General features: G+C 49.6%; 1 protein-coding gene across 7 annotated transcripts in view; it reads left to right on the top strand.

Moving 5' to 3' along the window:
- The window catches only part of SLC25A51 (solute carrier family 25 member 51), a 196,154-nt gene that overhangs the window by 31,318 nt on the left and 144,776 nt on the right, over window positions 1–20,060 (top strand). Inside the window, exon 1 of one of the 7 annotated variants that reach the window (XM_069630380.1) lies at window positions 1,206–1,409. The exons of the other annotated variants lie outside the window; for them this stretch is intronic. The gene's annotated coding sequence lies outside the window, so the exon portion shown is untranslated. Of the gene's footprint in view, window positions 1–1,205; window positions 1,410–20,060 lie in introns of those variants that run through there. 7 annotated transcript variants of the gene reach the window in all.

Below are 20,060 nucleotides of genomic sequence, written 5' to 3'. Positions count from 1 at the left end.
CAAAATTTAGTACCTGAAGATCAGAAGGTTTCTCGATTCTGTTTAATTTCTGGCAACAGAATCTTTGATGCATTTGTTACTAATTTGTCTGATTCTGATCAAGGAAAGGATTGAATATTTCACGCAATTTGTTGATGACGTTTCTAATGTACATATGGATAAAGTTTGGTATGAAATGTTACATGGTCCATCAATAGCACTGAAGATGAGAGTGAATGCCTTTTTTAGAAAAATATTTGCAAGTGACTTAGCTTGATGTATGCAATTATTAATTGTTTTATGTACTGATTATGAATGTTAGCTTTAGTGTAATTATGAAATTGAGATGTACTGATAATTATGAAATAGAGATCATAGTGAAATTATTTTTGTGTATTGTGCAACGTTGTTTGTTTTATGTTCTAATGATTTTTATGAAATTTTGTAAAGGTTTATATAAACCAATATGAAATAAAGTGTAAAAAAAACTAATTTTGACACTCTTGAAATTGCATTTCATTTACTCTATTTACAAAGTGTGTGTGTGTATGTGTGTATAGGGGTGCAGCAGAGGCAGAATGCAGGGCAAAAATAAACGCACGTCACCTCCCTTCAATTCAAGGAATAACCTGTTTGTAATAATTAATTTGAATATTCATCTTAAAGTGGAAACCACGTTATATAAATGGATGAATGCAATGGAACAAGTTTCATTATGTTCCTTTCTAATATGTCATTGTAGCTATTTATATCATTAATTGCACTTCTAAAATATTTAAAGAAACATCAACAATTACGTTTAAAAAAAACAATAAAAAAGACATTACCTCCACGTCAAGTTTTTCTACTTGAACCCTGCAAAAACGTTCATCCAGTTGGAAGGAAATTTAGGTCGAATTACCACTACGCCGCTAATTGTATCATACAGGTTTAAAGTTGTAATGAAGTTTCGTCCCTTTTTAGTTTGGGATATTAGGTGTCGCTTGCTACACTTATAAAGCCCAAACTATTGCATTCAAATACAGAATCGTGCATACACAGGGAGGAATGACATTTGAGGAGGGACACAAAGTGTATTAGGTGGTGTTTGATTATGAACCCACCCATTGCCTGCCCATAACCATGCTAATCCCATCAATTTCAGTTTTTCCCCGCCCAGAAGTTCTTTGCATGGGACGGAGCTGTTTGAGCTTGCTCTCCGTGCTGGCGGGCCATGTTAGATGAATTTTACACATATGCACAGCACATCCTCTGCCTGCGTTAGATTTTTTTCGACTTGCTTCTATAGAATGTGCTCGAAAATGCAGCATTTCCACCTGGGAATGGTCGGGGTCAGTTGATTGCTATCTTCAGGATGTTTACCCTCGTCGTACGTAGTGAACATAAAAAGTCGGCACCCATGTTTGGAAGTCACCTAGGAAACCTTTTTGGTAAGGAGAGGGTCAGTTTGGTCATATGGTATGTGCGTAAACGAGGCGGACAAAATGTGAGAAAGGGCGAGCAAACGTAGACAGTATGTGACTAGACGTGTGTGTAAAATGTCTGACTCTCTTGTCTGGTTTTACGTTTCAGTTGTTATTCCTCTTTTACGATGCTGCAGTATTATGCCCCTGTAAACATGGCGGCCCCCATTGCTGAAGTCTGTGTTTCCCTTTAGTTCCGTGCCTGTCCTCTTTATGGAGGTTAAGCAGAGCTGGGGCCCTTTATGGAGGTGAAGCAGAGCCGGGGCTGCAGCAGCTCGTCTGTTAGGGTCATGTTCTGCTGCCTCAGGCCTGGGCTCGGCCAGGCTTCTCTTTGCGTTGAAGTGCCGCTGTCCCCTCAGCATGTCTGGGGACCATGGGCTCCGCTTTTCACTGGAATAAAGTTGTCTGACATTACCTCCACGTCCACTCTTCCTCGTCCCAGTACTTACTTCATGAGGCCCCTGCCTCCGACACAGGACGTTCTTCTATTTCTTTAAATTCCTATAACTCCTCCCCCACATCCACGTCACTCAGTTTAATTTTTCCTGCCTCCGGCAGGTTGGACTTTTACTTCCCGGTGCGGGGCACTGGGGAGGCTGGGTGGCAGGGCCCTCGGCTCCCTCAGGTGCGGCGCTGCTCCTGGGCCACCTGCAGGGCTTGGGGTCACAGTTGAGCGGGATTGCCTCGCTTGGTTCTTTGCTGGGCTCCGGACCGCAGCGTGAGCATTGTGTCCCGGGTCCTGCATGGCCCGGGGGAAGGTAAGGATAGGGGAGGACTGGGCTTGATGTTTTTCCCCTCTCCTCCTGTTTTGGCCATCTTGATTCGACAGGCCTTTTCCTCGTGCTCTGTGTACACATCTTTATTGGAAATGATGGCAAGCACTTGGCAGTATGGGCTAGCCTTCCCCTTTGTTGTGTGGCCTCTCTGCTTCTTGTCGTGGGGTGACAGTGGCAGAGAGTCTTTGAAAGTGCGGGGGCTCTGTTCTGTCGCAGGCATGTCACATACCACCCGCTCCTCAGACACACACAGCACAGGATGCACCGGATGTTAGCTGCATTCTCTGGGGGAAGGTAAGGAGAGGGGAGGACTTTGCTTGATATTTTTCCCCTCTCCTGCTGGTATGGCCATCTTGACTCCTTCAACATGCCGTTTCCTCGTGCTTTGTGTACACATCTTTGTTGGAAATGATGGCAAGCGCTTGGCAGTATGGGCTAGCCTTCCCTTTTGTTGTTTGGCCTCTCTGCTTCTTGTCGTGGGGTGACAGTGGCAGAGAGTCTTTGAAAGTGCGGGGGCTCTGATCTGTCGCAGGCATGTCACATACCACCCGCTCCTCAGAGACACACAGCACAGGATGCACCGGATGTTAGCTGCATTCTCTGGGGGAAGGTAAGGAGAGGGGAGGACTGTGCTTGATATTTTTCCCCTCTCCTGCTGGTATGGCCATCTTGACTCCTTCAACATGCCGTTTCCTCGTGCTCTGTATACACATCTTTATTGGAAATAATGGCAAGCACTTGGCAGTATGGCCTAGCCTTCCCTTTTTGTTGTGAGGCCTCTCTGCTTCTTGTCGTGGGGTGACAGTGGCAGAGAGTCTTTGAAAGTGCTGGGGCTCTGTTCTGTCACAGGCATGTCACATACTACCCGCTCCTCAGACACACGCAGCCCAGGATGCACCAGATGTTGGCTGCATTCTTTGCGTGCAGCCTGTGAAAACGGCGCATATTTGGACGCGTCTGCAAGCGGCCTGAAGGGTACCGGCCTGGCATAGTCTACACTTTGGGTTCGAGTCTCTGCGGTGCTGACTCGGCATTTCATCCTTCCTAGACCGACGCATTGGAACAATTTAGAGCTTGGGGCTACCAGCTACTGGATACAGGGCTCAAGCCACCTCTCAGTAATGTGGCGAGTTAGTGGTGTGTTTGCGTCTGTGCTAGCTATGGACGCAGACTCCTTGTCCTCTTCCTCTGAACTGCACGAGGGAAGGTCAAAGGAGATGATTTTCTTTTCCCTTGTCCGGCATGGAATTATAGAAAATGCATCATGGAAGTAATGGCCATTCAGAGGGTTCCCAGTGTCTCTTCTTTTAGGGCCTAGGTCCTCCGGTGCTGACGTGTTGCTTTCACGCCTCCTCTCAGACTTGTGGGAAGTGATATGGCACATGTCTGTGCTTAGAGGGGTTCTCAGAGCCCCTGGTGCCTGTGGAGGGGGATGTCACTTCAGTGGGTTTTTCCAGTGTAGGAATACCCCAGGTGGGGGGTTGCCTTTGATGTCTGCTATCCGGGATGGATTGTTTTGCCCTGCTTTGTGACAGTATTCTGCCCTTTTGACGCCAGCCTGGTGGCTCCTCTGTCGGCTGGGGAGGCCCTGGTCTTCTGGACTTCTGGGCTGTCCTGTATCTTCCTTTTGATAAGTCGGATCTTTTTGTGGGCTGACAAGCATGCTGTTATATTGTGGCGCAGGCATGCTTCAACGTCCTGTGATTTTCCTCTGGTGCAAGTGCGGTGACTGGCGGTTTTCCCTGGCTCCTCGTCTCTATCTTCTCTGAGGTGTATGGGACCGGTGGGGTTCGGCTTCCTGGGTAATGGGCTCCTTCCGGAGGGGGGTATCGGTTGCAGTTCCTGTCTCCTCCTGTCCAGGTTTGCATGGTTAGGACTTTGGTACCCAGCTCACGGTCCAAGTAGTTGGCCATGGGATCCGTTCTCTAGGAAGGATTGTTGTGGGTTACCGTCTTGCCCGTTCCTCTCCCTGTTCAGGGTCAAGTTTTCTACTTGCAGGTGTTCCTGGTCCCTATGCCTTCTAGGATGTGTCAACTGCTTATGGGTCTCACGACCCTGCACTGCTTGTCCGGACGTCTGGGGAGAGTGTACTCTGGATGTTGTGCAGGGGGGGGGCGCTTGCTGGCTGGTCTGGGCTGGGTTCTCAGAAGGCAGTGTGTCTCGGCTCGCCTGTTGCTGAAATTACGGGGCACGTGGCGTCTTGCGTTTTTTCGGTTCCTTGAGCCCGTCTTCGGTTATGTCCCCTGGTGTCTTATACTCTCTCCCACTGGTTTCCGACGTCTCGGCTTTCGTAGTTGTGTTTTCGGTGTCCCCAGCGCTGCGAGTCTCCCCGCTGTGGTGGCGGGGGGTTTCAGGTCTACAGGCTGAGGTGTGCATGGTCCATCCTCCTGTGGCCTCTCTTATTACCGACGCCAGCAGAAAGGGTCTACATTGGGGGTCCTCTCAGCTCAAGGGTTGTGAGATCTGGGGAGAGCCGCGATCATCCAATTGGCAAGAGTTGTGCCATTGTCCAAGCTCTGGTGTACTACAAGGAGTTGCTGGACGGTCGGCGGTTTTGATCCGATTGGACAATACGACGGCCTTGGCATATGTCAACTGCAAAAGGGGTTCCAACTGTTCCTTGAATGCTCTGGCAGCGCTGATAGGCACCTGGGAGAAATCTCATCTGGTGTCTCTGGTGGCCTCACGTATCAGAAGGGTGGGCAATGTTCAAGCGGATCTTCTCAGATGCCGGTTTTCACTCCTCGGCGGAACTGGTCCTGTTGGCCCAGGTCTTTGCAGTGACCTGTATCAGATTAGGGTCCCCGGTTCTAGACCTGTTTGCATCCCCGGCCTCAGCAGAAATTCGCCTCTTCTGCTCTCGTTTTCAGGCCGGGGGGATTGGGGAATGGATGCCCTCTCTGTACAGTGGCCTTGGGGTCTTCCTTTATGCCTTTCCGCCTATTCCCCTTCTGCCCCGGGTAGTTTGGCGCATCAGAGTGTCCAGGGTGACTGTGTTGTTGTTAGCTCAGTTCTGGTCCCGCCGGAGTTGGCTCCCCTCTCTGTTGGAGCTTCGGTCCTAGGAACCTTGGCTGATTCCAAGGTGGCCGTGTCCCCTTCAAGGGGATCTGCGGTTGGAATTCCACTGGATGCAATGGGCAGTGTGGCTATTGCTCAGTCTAGGTTGACATCTCAGGGGTTCTCAGATCCTGTAGTTGAGTACATAATGGATGCTCTTAGACCCTCCACTCTGAAGGTGTTCTGATAAAGGGCTTCCCCCTTGGGATCTCCCTTTTGTATTACGGTTCCTTCAAGGGCATCCTTTTGAGCCCTTTTCCGAGATTGATATCAAACATCTTACACTGAAATCTGCTTTTCTTATTGCCTTCGCTTCTGCCCTTAGGCTTGGGGAGATTGTGGCTCTCTTATGTCACCCTCCTTTCCTGAGGGTGCTGCCAGACTCGGTGCTGCTGAGGTGTGGTCCGAAGTTCCTCCCTTAAGTTGTATCTCGGTTTTCATACCTCTCAGGATTTGGTTCTCCCTGACTTCTTTTATGATCCGAGAATGCATGAGGAGGTGGCTTGGCTTAACATTATGTCCGGCGGGACGTGTTGGAGTATTTGGCTAGGTTTGCTTTTTCCCACCAATCTGATAGTCTTCTGATTGCTTGTGGTCCGGCTGGGGCTGGGCAAAACGCATCTGTGGTTTCCATTTTCCGATGGTTCCGGGTTGTGATCCCAGTGCCTATATGGCTTTTGGCCTGCCTGTGCCTGCGCACGATCAGGGGCGGTCCGCCAGGGGTTTGGCGGCTTCCTGGGCCGATGCAAGGAGGGTTTTTCTCTGCAAGAGATTTGTATGGCTGCCGCCTTGGCTGGTCTAGGGATTTCCATCAACCGCTATGGGTTGAGTTTCTCCCACTCGGGGGGTTGGTTCCTTCGTGGTTGGAGTTTTATCTGTGGGGATGTGAATTAAGAGTTATTGTGGGTGTGTTTGCTGCACTGTTTTTAGCTCTGTTTCTCATTGGGACCTTTTCCCCGTTGCTGCTTTGGTATACCTCATGAAGTAAGTACTGGGACGAGGAAGAGTGGACGTGGAGGTAATGCTCTGATTACTTACCGGTAATCTTCATTACTCCTAGTCCTACTCTTCCTCGTCACAGTACTGACGACCCTCCTCACCCTCCCTGCGGGGAAGGTCCCATGCTCTGGCTTGGTAATATGAAACTGAGTGACGTGGATGTGGGGGAGGAGTTATAGGAATTTAAAGAAATAGAAGAAGGTCCTGTGTCGGAGGCAGGGGCCTCATGAAGTACTGTGATGAGGAAGAGTAGGACTAGGAGTAATGAAGATTACCGGTAAGTAATCAGAGCATTGAGGGCTATCCCCACCTCCTTCATGAGCTCACGCTGTATGCTAAGCAACAACCTCTACAATATTGCCATGTATGTGCGCAAAGATGTGGACACTGGACACCCTCTGCTCGGCACCACCAGGTTACGTGCGTATGTCTACTTCTTGCAGTGTTCGATATCCCATACCCTAAATGCAAATGCACACACACGCACAACAGACAGACTGACAAATAAAGGTATTCTAATCATTCACCCATAACGCCCTCTGCACATACGTATAATCTTAATTGAAAAGGGTTTCACAGGGGTCATGATGGGCATATTAGTGTCTTGAACTTTGCATTTCGCCCATTGTGCCTTGAATATTGCACCTAGTCCACTGTGCTTGACCACTGTATTGTGCCCACCGTGCACTGAATATTGCACTCCGCCCCCTTGACCGTGCACACTGTACGGACAAATGTATCCAACTACACCACACCAGCCACCTCCCATGTCTACACTTCAAGACTCTCTCTTCACATCAAACACACCACTCCCACTCTTTGTAACATTACTCAGATTAGCCACACTCCTGCATACAGACTCAACCACATCCACCCTGCCCCCACACCCTCACCATTCAAGCCCACCAGGCCAGCCATCGCCACCACTATGAGCAATTTCTCCACCACTCGAAGCTCTCTAACACAAGTAAAAACTAGGAACTCGAGACTAGGAGCACGTACTCGGCCCTCGCCTCAGTCAGCCTCCCGAACTTGACGGCAATGAGAAACCTCAAGCTAAGCTCTCGCACCAAAACCACTTATACTCACTCCTACACCTCCACTGCCAAACACAATCCATGCAGGCTAGCACCAGCACGCCACACCTCACTTCAGCACCCCTGCACACAACCCACCAAAGCCTCAGGACCCCCCCCCACTCCATTTGTACCTGCCCTGGCACATCCTCAGTTATCCCCACCCTGCTCCCCGCTAGTGACGCCCCCCCTCACTCCTCCCCTCCCAAAAAGACCAGGTCTACCCACGCCCTCAACGCTCGATTCCCTCCCAGCTCACGCCCTCGAGATTAACGACCTCATTACCACTCTGGACCTAGACATGCTCGCCATTACGGAAACCTGGCTTAACGAGGCCTCCGGCCCAGCCATTTCGCGCTCACTAAGGGTGGAGGTGTTGCACTCATATCCAGGGACGAGCTCTCCGTCAGGATATGCAATCACACATCGGAAGGTAAGACCGACCTCCTCTCAGCCAAACTATCCCTATCCCCAAACTGCTCTATTAATATTCACATCATATACAGGGCCCCCGGCACAGCCCCCATCTCCTCCATGTCCTAAGCAACAATGTAAAAAATTCCACCAAAACACACTTACTCGGTGACCTTAACCTTGGTCTCACTGACCCTAAAGATAAAGCGGGCTCAACCCTTGCCAGGGAACTGGAAGACCTTGGGTTCATAAAAAAAGTCAGCCACTCTACGCACTCTAAGGGCTGCACCCTTGCCTGGGTAGCAGACCACAACTGCTCCTTGTTAAGACGGATTTCTGAACTCTGTCCTGGCGGCGCAGAGGTTCAGAAGGCCAACCTAATTACTTGGAACAGGGTAACCTCTGGACAAGCCAGACCAATCAGGGTAGCGATCGCGGCGGTCAAGACTAGGTCTCAAGAGGAGTGAGGGTGACTGAAAGCCCGCAATGAGCACACAAAGCAAGGACACTTACAAACCGTCGGTTCTACCAGTGAGAGCAGCCCCACCTCCTTCCGCACTGTCCTCAGAAGTTATAGCGTCAAGCTGCGCTTCTTGCCACGCCATGATTCTTTGGATCATATCCAATTTAGTGCCTTGAGAGGAAACGCCTCTCTCCGCACACATCTTTTTCAATGTTTCTGATTTGGAAGCCAGACCAATCAGGGTAGCAATCGCAGCGGTCAAGACTAGGTCTCAAGAGGGGTGAGGGTGACTGAAAGCCCGCAATGAGCACACAAAGCAAGGACACTTACAAACTACTCCAAACAGGTGTTATATTAAAAATATATACACATTTGTTCCAAAGCCTTTGCAACAATGACCGTAGCGAGAAATCACAATAAAACTCTAGTAAACCAACACATAGCAAACCAATACAATATATATACAAATACAAACGAGTCTAAAGCGTTAGATGCACGAAATGTGTAGTTCACCTAGAAGGGAAGGAAAACGGGCAGTGCAAAATAATGATGAGACCCAGTCCGCCTTCAGAGGCACCTAACTAAAAGGAAGTCCAAGCCCTACGAAGAGTGGAGCCTTGTGCTCAAAAGTACCTGCACACGCTGTTGCCAACGGGCAAAAAGGGGAGTCTCTTCGAGGGAATCAGGCAGTTCAGTTTGGTGCACAAATGAAGAACAGAGTTCCGCGACTCAAGCGCAGCCTCCACTGTGGGCAGAAGCAGAGCGCGAGTACGGAAATGCGTGCTGTTTTGACACAGCGGGGAAAAGCTATGGGCTCCTGCAGGAGGGCGACCAGTTCCTAGCTATGCTACTCACCGGTCCCCAATGCAAGCAGACCCAGGCTTCTCCGCGTCAGTTTCAGTGCTGGCAGGTTCAGGGGAGCAGGGGACGCCTCGTCGTCGTGTAGATTCTGCAGCAGCAGAGTTGAGTTAAAGATGTCCCAAACAAAGTGAACCCGCACAGTTTGTTACCACAGCAGGGCAACGGAGCGGCCGTGTGTATCTCAGCCAAATGTACACTACTCACTTCAGACCTGGGAACGCCAAGTGTACGAATCGTGTGAGAGTGACAAGGACTAGAAATACAACACAACCTGGCGGCGGTTACAGAGCAAGACTCCTGGGTAGGCTGGTCAGTCTGCTGGATGGCCCAGAGACACTTTCGAAGGCTTACGTGCAGGAGATGGTGAAGATGCCGAGAATAGCTGTTCCCGCTATTCCAAGGGTCGAAGTACCAGTACAGGCCTTCTGGTTCGATCAGAGGTAGAAAGGGTTTCACAAGGCGACAGCAGTGCAGAGGAGCAGTCCTTCATCCTTTGTTCGTGAGAATTCAGGAGATCGACGTGGTAGTGGCGTTTCCAGCCCCCTCTTATCCACGGTTCCCTTCGCGCCAAAACGGAGGGGACCCAATGGGAGATCCGCTCATCAACACTCACACCATACGTGGACCTATCACGGACCACGGTGGTCCCAGGCATTCACACCACCCTAGACTCTCTGTGTATTGGGACCAGACATCCCAGCCCACATCCTGGAGGCACACACAAGGCCTGTTGAAGCCCGCGAAAGCATCTGTGTTTTGCGGGAAAGTACATGCCCAAATAAGGAAGGCCCCGGGTCGGCTCGACCTGGGGAAGGTGAAGGGAGCAAGACGGTCAGCGGATAGGACAAAGGAGCCTCGTGGTCTGGCCATTTTGGGAGCCAGGCCACCATTTTGGGCTAAGCGCGAGAAACGAGCTTAAAACGCCAAAAGGAGCTCAAAACACAAGAAACGATTGCTGCCACCATTCCCGTCCGTGATTCACTTGCAACGATCAGTTACAATCCAAAAAGAGTATCTAGGGCCTGCAGAAGACTAGAGACCCAAGAGAGCAGTAACTTAGCTTACAGTGCCCTCTTGTGTCATGTTGCACGGAAGCCGCAACATGATAAAGAAACTACGGAAAACAGTGTTTCCCGGTACTGACTGTCTTAAGGGCATGTCGGTTTCCCTGTAAGAATGGAGCGAAAGCCCAGAGGAGTGCGGCAGAAGGCTGCACTTCTCTGGCAAAGTCTAGATCATGGTGAAAACAACAGCAAAAAGTTTAGGGGTTGCCACATGGAAGGAAAATTACCCACAATTACGAAATCATTCCTAACACTCGCCCCTCCCAGACTACGGACAGGGGGAACTAATCCACCCCTGGATGAGTCTCTTGTTCAGGTCGGTTAAACATTCTGGACAACCCATCAGCATTGCTATGTTGGACACCTGGCCTATGCTCAATAGAGAAGTCGAAGCCTTGTAGACTTATGGACCACCTAAGCAACTTTGGATTCTCTCCCTTCATGTTCATTAGCCACTTTAAGGGCTTATGGTCAGTTTGCACAGTGAAGTGGGTCCCATAGAGGTAGGGCCTCAGCTTCCATAGGGCCCACACAACAGAGAAACATTCTTTCTCCACTGTGGATCATCTGAGCTCTCTGTCCTTAAGCTGGCGACTAATAAAACCAATAGGGTGTTCCTTACCCTTCTCATCTACTTGCGATAGTACAGCTCCTATCCCAGTGTCAGAGGCGTCCGTCTGCACAATAAAAGGTCTTTGATAATCAGGGGCCCTGAGGACTGGGGCCTGGCACAAGGAGTCTTTTAAGCCGTTGAAGGCCTTCTCACACTCGTCGGTCCAAGTTACCTTCTTGGGTTTCTTCGGAGTGGTGAGGGCCGCCAGAGGGGCAGCTATGGTGCCATAGTCTGCCACGAAGTTGCGGTAATACCCCGTGAGTCCTAAGAAGGCTCTCACTTGGGTCTGTGTAGTGGGGGTAGGCCAGTCTTGTACTGCTTGTACTTTACTGGGAAGAGGCTGTATCCTCCCTCCACCTACTTCATGTCCAAGGTAAACCACGGAGCCTTGTCCAATCTGGCATTTACTAGCTTTTATGGTCAAGTGTGCTTTCTGAAGAGCCTGGAGCACAATCCCGAGGTGTTTCACATGGTCTTCCCAGGTGGCACTGAAAACTGCTATATCGTCCAGATATGCAAGACAGAATTCGTCCAACCCATTCAACACATCATTCACAAGCCTCTGGAAAGTGGCAGGTGCATTCTTCAACCCGAACAGCATTACCCTGAATTGGTAAAGGCCGTCTGGAGTAGAAAACGCTGTCTTCTCCTTGGCATGTTCTGCTAAACCTATTTGCCAATAGCCATCAGTGAGGTCAAACGTGCTGAGGTACTTGGAGGCACCCAAAGTATCCACCAGCTCATCTGTTCGAGGCAAGGGGTGTGCATCTGTCTTGGTGACAGCATTCAGAGCCCTGTAATCCACGCAGAACCTCAATTCAGAAGTGCCTGCCTTTGGAACCAAAACCACAGGGCTGGACCAAGGACTACTAGAGGGTTCAATCACCCCAAGGTCTAACATCTTGTTGACCTCGGTCTTAATATAAGACCGTACTTTGTCTGACATCCTGTATCCCCTACTTTTGGTAGGTACACTGTCTCCTGTGTCTATGTTATGTTTGCACCAAGGTGTCAAACCAGGCGACTGTGAAAACAGGGGGGAAAACTGCCTAAGCAAACTTTTCACCTCAGCCTGCTGATCAGAAGTCAGGTGAGGGGCCACTCGGACACCCTCAAAGGAGCTATCTGAAGGACCGCTTTGGAACAGGTTGGGGAGAGGTTCAGACTCCTCTTCCTCAACGTCTGAAGCCAGTAGCAGTGCTGCGATTTCGACTCTTGGGACGAAAGCCTTCAGCCTATTTACGTGAAACACTTTTGGAGCCTGTCTAGGCCTTCCAAGGTCCACTAAATAGTTAACCTCACCCAGGGGCTCCACCACTGTGTAAGGGCCTGACCATTTGTCCTGTAAGGCTCGAGGCCTTATAGGATTCATGATCAGGACTTGCTGACCAGGTGTAAAGTTGATGAGGGAAGCTTTCTGGTTGTACCAATGTTTCACCAGCGCTTGTCCTGCCTTCAATTTATCACTAGCCAAGCCCATTAGAAAAACCATCCGTTTTCTGAGCCCCAGCACATAATCTACTACGTTGGTAGTAACAGGGGGAGTGGGCATCTCCCATCCCTCTTTGACTATGGCTAAGGGTCCCCGTACAGGATGACCGCACAGAAGTTCGAAGGGGCTGAAGCCAACACCCTCCTGTGGTACCTCTCGGTAGGCAAACAGTAAGCATGGTAAAAGAAGATCCCATTTTCTTCTCTGAGGTTCTTCCAGAGCCCCAATCATGCTCTTTAACGTTCTGTTGAAACGTTCCACCATCCATTGGTCTGGGGGTGGTATGCAGAGGAGAACTTGTAGGTGACCCCACATTCTTTCCACATAGCCTGCATATACTTCGACATAAAGTTGCTGCCACGATCCGACACAACTTCTTTAGGGAAGCCAACCCTAGTAAATATGCCAAGTAACGCTTTTGCAACTGACTTGGCAGTTACAGTTTTCAATGGGATGGCCTCAGGATATCTGGTTGCATGGTCGACCAGCACCAGGATAAACCTATTGCCCGAGGATGTTTGCGGGTCAAGGGGACCAAGGATGTCGATCCCTACCCTTTCGAATGGTATTCCCACAACTGGGAGTGGTACCAATGGAGCTTGGATTGTCGAGCCAACCTTACCAGATAACTGGCAGGAGGCACAACTCCTGCAGTGACTTTCTACTTGCACCCCCATATTGGCCCAGTAGAAGTGCATGGATAACCTTTGCTTGGTCCTCTTAATACCAAGGTGACCAGCAAGGGGCACTTCATGCGCCAACTGCAGGAGGAAGGGTCTTACAGCAAGGGGAACCACCATCCTCCTATGGTCTCCTTCTGTAGACTCTGTGGGCTCACTATACAGGAGTCCACCTTCCCAATAAATCCAATGCGTCCCAGGAGGTTCACCCTCAAGCTGGGAGCAGGCCTGTCTCCTTAGGCCTTCCAGAGATGGGCACTCACGTTGGCCTTTACTGAATTCGTCCCTATCAGGACCACCTTCTACTAACAAGTCTTTTAGTTCAGGATGGTCGTTGGGGTCAAATACTTCAGGCATCGCCACCTCCTCGTCAGGCCCGGGCGATTGACCAACTTCCTCCACCGCAGTGGTAGGCGAGCTCGGGGGAATATTCTCTTTCCCTCGACTTGAATTGTTTACTCCTTTCGCCTTGGGTTTCATCTTCGGCTGGGGCGGCGTATTGGTCTTGGCCAATGCTGCCCGTGCTTGCGACCGTGTGTAGGGTCTGTCGGCAGTGTCTCCTACGAGCCCTAAAGCTCTGAGATCATTACCTAACAAGACCTTTCCTGGGACGTTTCTCTGAATGCTCACTGGAATCCTGACTGCTGTACCATTTAAAGTAAGATTTACAGGTATTACTGGGAACATACGGAGTGGGCCGTCAGCCAACTTAGTGGGCATCAGAGTAGCTCTGGCAACTTCCTCTGAGTCTACCAAGGTAGAATCCACTACAGTTCGACTGCACCCACTATCCCTAAGAGCTGGAGTATCTACTCCATTGATCAGCACACTGTCTTTAAAGTAGTGCTTGGTATTATCTGGAATCCTAGCATAAGCCTCTGCGACTTTAGGCTCCCAGGAACCCAGGGAAACTAAAACTACCTCAGCTTCTATCCCGCTGGGAAATGAGTCTGAGGAGAAGGATGCTCCTGTAATCTCTTCTTCCTCGTAGGAGGAGAAGGCCAGATTAGCGGAGTGGACCCCCAAAGGTTTAACCTTACACCGGGGATCCCCCTTCACGTGGTCAGTTGCTCCACAAGCAAAACAAGATCCATTGGGTCTCTTTACATAGGGAGGCTTATTGTAACCAGAGTTCTGTTTCGGAGGCTGACCTCCACTACCCTGTGAGTTCTCTTGTGTCTTACCCTTATTTTTCTTTTTGTGGCCCTTTTGAGAAGATTTATCAGATTCTCCACCCTCCTTATCTTTGGACTTTTTCCCCTTCCTCCTGCTTACCAGGATGAGTTTTGTCCTTATGGGACACTCGATGTGACACCCATAAGTCTGCTGCAATGGCCAGCTTCTTAGGATCTATCTCCTTTGAATCGGCCAAATGCTGCTTAAGCTCCGGGGAAGAAGATGCAAAAATGTGTTCCAGCATGACAAGATTTATCATGCCTTCAAAGTTAGAAACCTTATAACCTTCGACCCAGCCAGTCAAGTTTTTTAAGGATTCGGTTACATAAGATACCCAAGTACCACCTTCTTTTTTCTTGTACTCTCGGAATCGTTTTAAATATTGGGCCGGAGTCTTTCCAAACTTTAAAATGAGAGTTTGCTTTAACATTGCGAAATCAGCTCGCTCAGCCTTCGACATTTCCATAATGGCACTACAGCCAGAATGGGGCAGTCTGCTGAGTAACCAGGCAATCTTATCAGCATTGTCAACTTCTTGAACCTCACATGCATACTCAAACGTATTCAGCCAGTCCATAATGTCATTCCTTTCCTCATACACACTGAGCAGATCTTTCGGAAACTGTGGATGAGAGGAGGCCCCAGACCCATGTCCAGGACCCTTGGACCCATTTGCAACCTGAAGCTTGGCCAGTTCCAACTGGTGATCCCTGTCTTTCTGTTTTTCTGCCTGTTCGATTTTTAGTTTGGCTATGCTGAATTCAAGCTCCTTCTGCCTAAACCGCAGCTCTTGCTTCTTGAATTCAAGCATAGCCTCCCCATCAGCACTGGCAGAGGAAACATTAGACATCTCATCCTCCCTGTCCTCGTGGTCGAGGTGGATCAGTGCAGCGGCAGAACCGTCGGTTCTACCAGTGAGAGCAGCCCCACCTCCTTCCGCACTGTCCTCAGAAGTTATAGCGTCAAGCTGCGCTTCTTGCCACGCCATGATTCTTTGGATCATATCCAATTTAGTGCCTTGAGAGGAAATACCTCTCTCCGCACACATCTTTTTCAATGTTTCTGATTTGGAAGCATTTAAAGTTAACAATGTATTTGTTTCCATACTGTTAGATAGGACTATGGCCTTTTTAAAGTTATACTACAACAATTCACTACGTGTCCTGGTAGGAATAACTTGAAATGCCTTAGTTTGTGCGCAACACTGGATACCTTCAGTCGTATCCCACCGCTGTACACCAATTTGTTAAAACGGATTTCTGAACTCTGTCCTGGCGGCGCAGAGGTTCAGAAGGCCAACCTAATTACTTGGAACAGGGTAAGACTAGGTCTCAAGAGGGGTGAGGGTGACTGAAAGCCCGCAATGAGCACACAAAGCAAGGACACTTACAAACTACTCCAAACAGGTGTTATATTAAAAATATATACACATTTGTTCCAAAGCCTTTGCAACAATGACCGTAGCGAGAAATCACAATAAAACTCTAGTAAACCAACACATACCAAACCAATACAATATATATACAAATACAAACGAGTCTAAAGCGTTAGATGCACGAAATGTGTAGTCCACCTAGAAGGGAAGGAAAACGGGCAGTGCGAAATAATGATGAGACCCAGTCCGCCTTCAGAGGCACCTAACTAAAAGGAAGTCCAAGCCCTACGAAGAGTGGAGCCTTGTGCTCAAAAGTACCTGCACACGCTGGTGCCAACGGGCAAAAACGGGAGTCTCTTCGAGAGAATCAGGCAGTTCAGTTTGGTGCACAAATGAAGAAGAACAGAGTTCCGCGACTCAAGCGCAGCCTCCACTGTGGGCAGAAGCAGAGCGCGAGTACGGAAAGGCGTGCTGTTTTGACACAGCGGGGAAAAGATATAGGCTCCTGCAGGAGGGCGACCAGTTCCTAGCTATGCTACTCACCGGTCCCCGATGCAAGCAGACCCAGGCTTCTCCGCGTCAGTTTCAGTGCTGGCAGGTTCAGGGGAGCAGGGGACGTCTCGTCGTCGTGTAGATTCTGCAGCAGCGGAGTTGAGTTAAAGATGTCCCAAACTAAGTGAACCCGCACAGTTTGTTACCACAGCAGGGCAACGGAGCGGCCGTGTGTATCTCAGCCAAATGTACACTACTCACTTCAGACCTGGGAACGCCAAGTGTACGAATCGTGTGAGTGACAAGGACTAGAAATACAACACAACCTGGCGGCGGTTACAGAGCAAGACTCCTGGGTAGGCTGGTCAGTCTGCTGGATGGCCCAGAGACACTTCCGAAGGCTTACGTGCAGGAGATGGTGAAGATGCCCAGAATAGCTGTTGCCGCTATTCCAAGGGTCGAAGTACCAGTACAGGCCTTCTGGTTCGATCAGAGGTAGAAAGGGTTTCACAAGGCGACAGCAGTGCAGAGGAGCAGTCCTTCAGCGGGTCACCAGCGATTCCTCGGTTCAGCCTCGTGGTTGCAGGATACTTGGCTCCTGTATTCCTTTGTTCGTGAGAACTCAGGAGATCGACATGGTAGTGGCGTTTCCAGCCCCCTCTTATCCACGGTTCCCTTCGCGCCAAAACAGAGGGGACCCAATGGGAGATCCGCTCATCAACACTCACACCATACGTGGACCTATCGCGGACCACGGTGGTCCCAGGCATTCACACCACCCTAGACTCTCTGTCACCCAGGATGTGTATTGGGACCAGACATCCCAGCCCACATCCTGGAGGCACACACAAGGCCTGTAGAAGCCCGCGAAAGCATCTGTGTTTTGCGGGAAAGTACATGCCCAAATAAGGAAGGCCCCGGGTCGGCTCGACCTGGGGAAGGTGAAGGGAGCAAGACGGTCAGCGGATAGGACAAAGGAGCCTCGTGGTCTGGCCATTTTGGGAGCCAGGCCACCATTTTGGGCTAAGCGCGAGAAACGCGCTTAAAACGCCAAAAGGAGCTCAAAACACAAGAAACGATCGCTGCCACCATTCCCGTCCGTGATTCACTTGCACCGATCAGTTAGAATCCAAAAAGAGTATCAAGGGCCTGTAGAAGACTAGAGACCCAAGAGAGCAGTAACTTAGCTTACAGTGCCCTCTTGTGTCATGTTGCACGGAAGCCGCAACATGATAAAGAAACTACGGAAAACAGTGTTTGCCGGTACTGACTGTCTTAAGGGCATGTCGGTTTCCCCGTAAGAATGGAGCGAAAGCCCAGAGGAGTGCGGCAGAAGGCTGCACTTCTCTGGCAAAGTCTAGATCATGGTGAAAACAACAGCAAAAAGTTTAGGGGTTGCCACATGGAAGGAAAATTACCCACAATTACGAAATCTTTCCTAACACTCCTCCACCATAACCTCCAATCGGGCATACCCCTGGACAGACCACAATTGCATCAAATTCTCCATCCCCACAAAACCCACCACTAAACCCCTTTCCTATGCCCCACCAGGTATGGTTAGAGGCTCCAAAAAAAGATGGCCAACAACCTTCGCTCCCTCCTAGATGTTAAGGAACTGAAACCCCCATTCACCAATGACCCCAACGCCCTTGCTGATACATATGCTCTTACTCTCTCCAGAGCCATTAACACCATAGCTCCGATTGAAGCCAAAAAAGAAAAAAAACCTTGAAAACCAATTCCTGGTTCACAGATGACCTACTAATCCTCTGCTGAAACAAACGCACTGCCCTAACCAACTGGCAGTCCAGCCCCTGGGACTACACCAATGAAGAAGTCAAAAGAATCTCATCGTAATATAAAAAAAGCAATCCTTCACGCCAAATCCAATGCCATCAATCTCCGGGTCTCCAAAACCAAATCAACTCCAAGGAGCTGTTCTCCATCTTTAAAGACCTTGCAACTCCACCCACTAGCCCCGATGAAATCATCAAAGACAAAACGTGGTGCGCCAGTATTCAGGCAGCGCTCCTAAACAAAATCACTCTTCTCCAAGATAAAATACAAACTCAACGCAACGCATTACCTAAGTCCGACTCTCCTGCCACACCCCCACCACACCCTTGTTGAAGCCTCCCCCACCTCTCTTCTCCTTCAGAGATGTCTCAGAATTGGAAATCAGAGCTCTCCTCCAACACCTCAAACCATCCACGTGTAAAGGAGACATTTGTCTGCCTAACATCATCAAATACTGCGCTGACCCCCCTCAGCACCGCATTCATCAATGCATTATTTACCTCCGGTACTGTCCCGTCAAGTCTAAAAGAAGCCTCGGTCCGCCCCCTTCTTAAAAAAAAAAACTCCCTTGACCCCTCTTCCCCCAACAACTACCGCCCTATCACCACCGTCCCATTCCTGCTAAAGTTCCTAGATAAAGCGGCACACCACCAGATCCAGCATTTCCTTGAAACCAACTCCATCTTAGGCAAAAGATAATCAGAATTCCGTAAAGGCCATGGCACTGAAACTGCCCTCCTAGACTTAAGAAACCGAATAACCAAAATAATGGACAAAGGGAAACCAGCCCTCTTACTGCTACTGGACTTGTCAGCCGCATTTCACCTCGTCGATCACAAAATTCTTACCTCCCACCTCACCAATGCAGCCCACTTTTCTAAGCAGGCCTCTTCACATGGATTACAGAAAAGGTGAATGACTGGATTGCGCACTCATCTTAATATTAGCAGGAACTAGGGCATTCAAACAATAAAAGTGCAGATTCAAAATTGCTATATTGCTGATTCTTTAATAGGATGGGTATTCAGCCGACATGTGTTTCGACAAGCGTCTTGTTCACGGCAAATGTCTACGCAGAGAAAGAGTGCATCATCACAAGAAATCCCTTTCCTGAGGGTAAGAACAGCGTATCAAAGCTTAAGTTAGCAGAACGTGAGGTTGAAGTTTATGTTGCAGAAGACTCATAAACTGCTTGATCCCGCAGCCGGCCTTTTCATTTATTTGAGTGACCATAGCGCACACTCCAGGGTCCTACCCATACCCACTTTGACTTGTTCTTCTTCTCTTCATGGATTACTTACTTCTTACAAGGCAGAGCCATGAAAGTCTTCTCAGGCTTGGCCAACGCCGCTCCCACCACCATCCACTGCCGTGTTCCCCAGGGATCGTGCACCGCACCTACCCTCTACAACCTGTTTACCAAACCCTTCTTTGACAAACTGGATTCCCTCGGCATAGCCTACACCAACTATGTCGATGATACCCAAGTCCTCCTCCCCCTCACTGGCTCGTATGACCATGACTCAGCAGCCCTTCTCCAAATCTATTCCACCATCCAAGCGTGGATGGCAGCCAATGGTTGCCTTAATGGAGACAAATCCGAGATCATTCTCATAGGTCCCCATGAAATACTGCACAAACTCAACCAAAAATATGGTTTCATCATTTACACCACCACCACCCCCGTCTCCTCTTCATTCAAGACCCTTGGGGTCCATCTAGACCACCTTGTCCATGAACAAACCGGTCAGTGCCATTGCCTCTGCCTCTGCCCACACCACTAAACTAATAAACACCATCAAACAATTCCTCTCCAACCAAAACTGCCTCTCTATCGCCTGAGCTACCATTGGTGCCAAGTTAGATTACTGGAACGTTCTCCTTGCAGGCACCTCAGCCAAAAACCTAAATCGGCTCCAAATTGTCCAGAATATCGTGCTCAGAGCAGCACTTAATATCCCCAAAAGAGATCACATCACACAGGCCAGACGAGATGCCCACTGGCTCCCGGTTAAAGAAAGAATTACATTCAAGACTCTTACCCTAACTCATAAATGTCTTAGCCTTTCTGCCCCTTCATACCTATCCGAAACCATGAGCAGAGACACCTCCACATGCCCGAGAAGAACGCCCCACGCCAACCAACAGCGCATCCCGCCCATCAAAAGGGCTAAAGCAGGGGGTATAGGCTTTTCTCACATAGCCCCTAAACTCTGGAACGACCTACCCAACGCCCTCTGTGCTGAAACTTCCCTCACTACCTTACGAAAAGTCCTAAAA

Source organism: Ambystoma mexicanum, chromosome 6q (assembly GCF_040938575.1).
Source record: "Ambystoma mexicanum isolate Mex_15411 chromosome 6q, UKY_AmexF1_1, whole genome shotgun sequence".
NCBI lineage: Eukaryota > Metazoa > Chordata > Amphibia > Caudata > Ambystomatidae > Ambystoma > Ambystoma mexicanum.
This window is presented reverse-complemented; position numbering and strand designations above follow the sequence as displayed.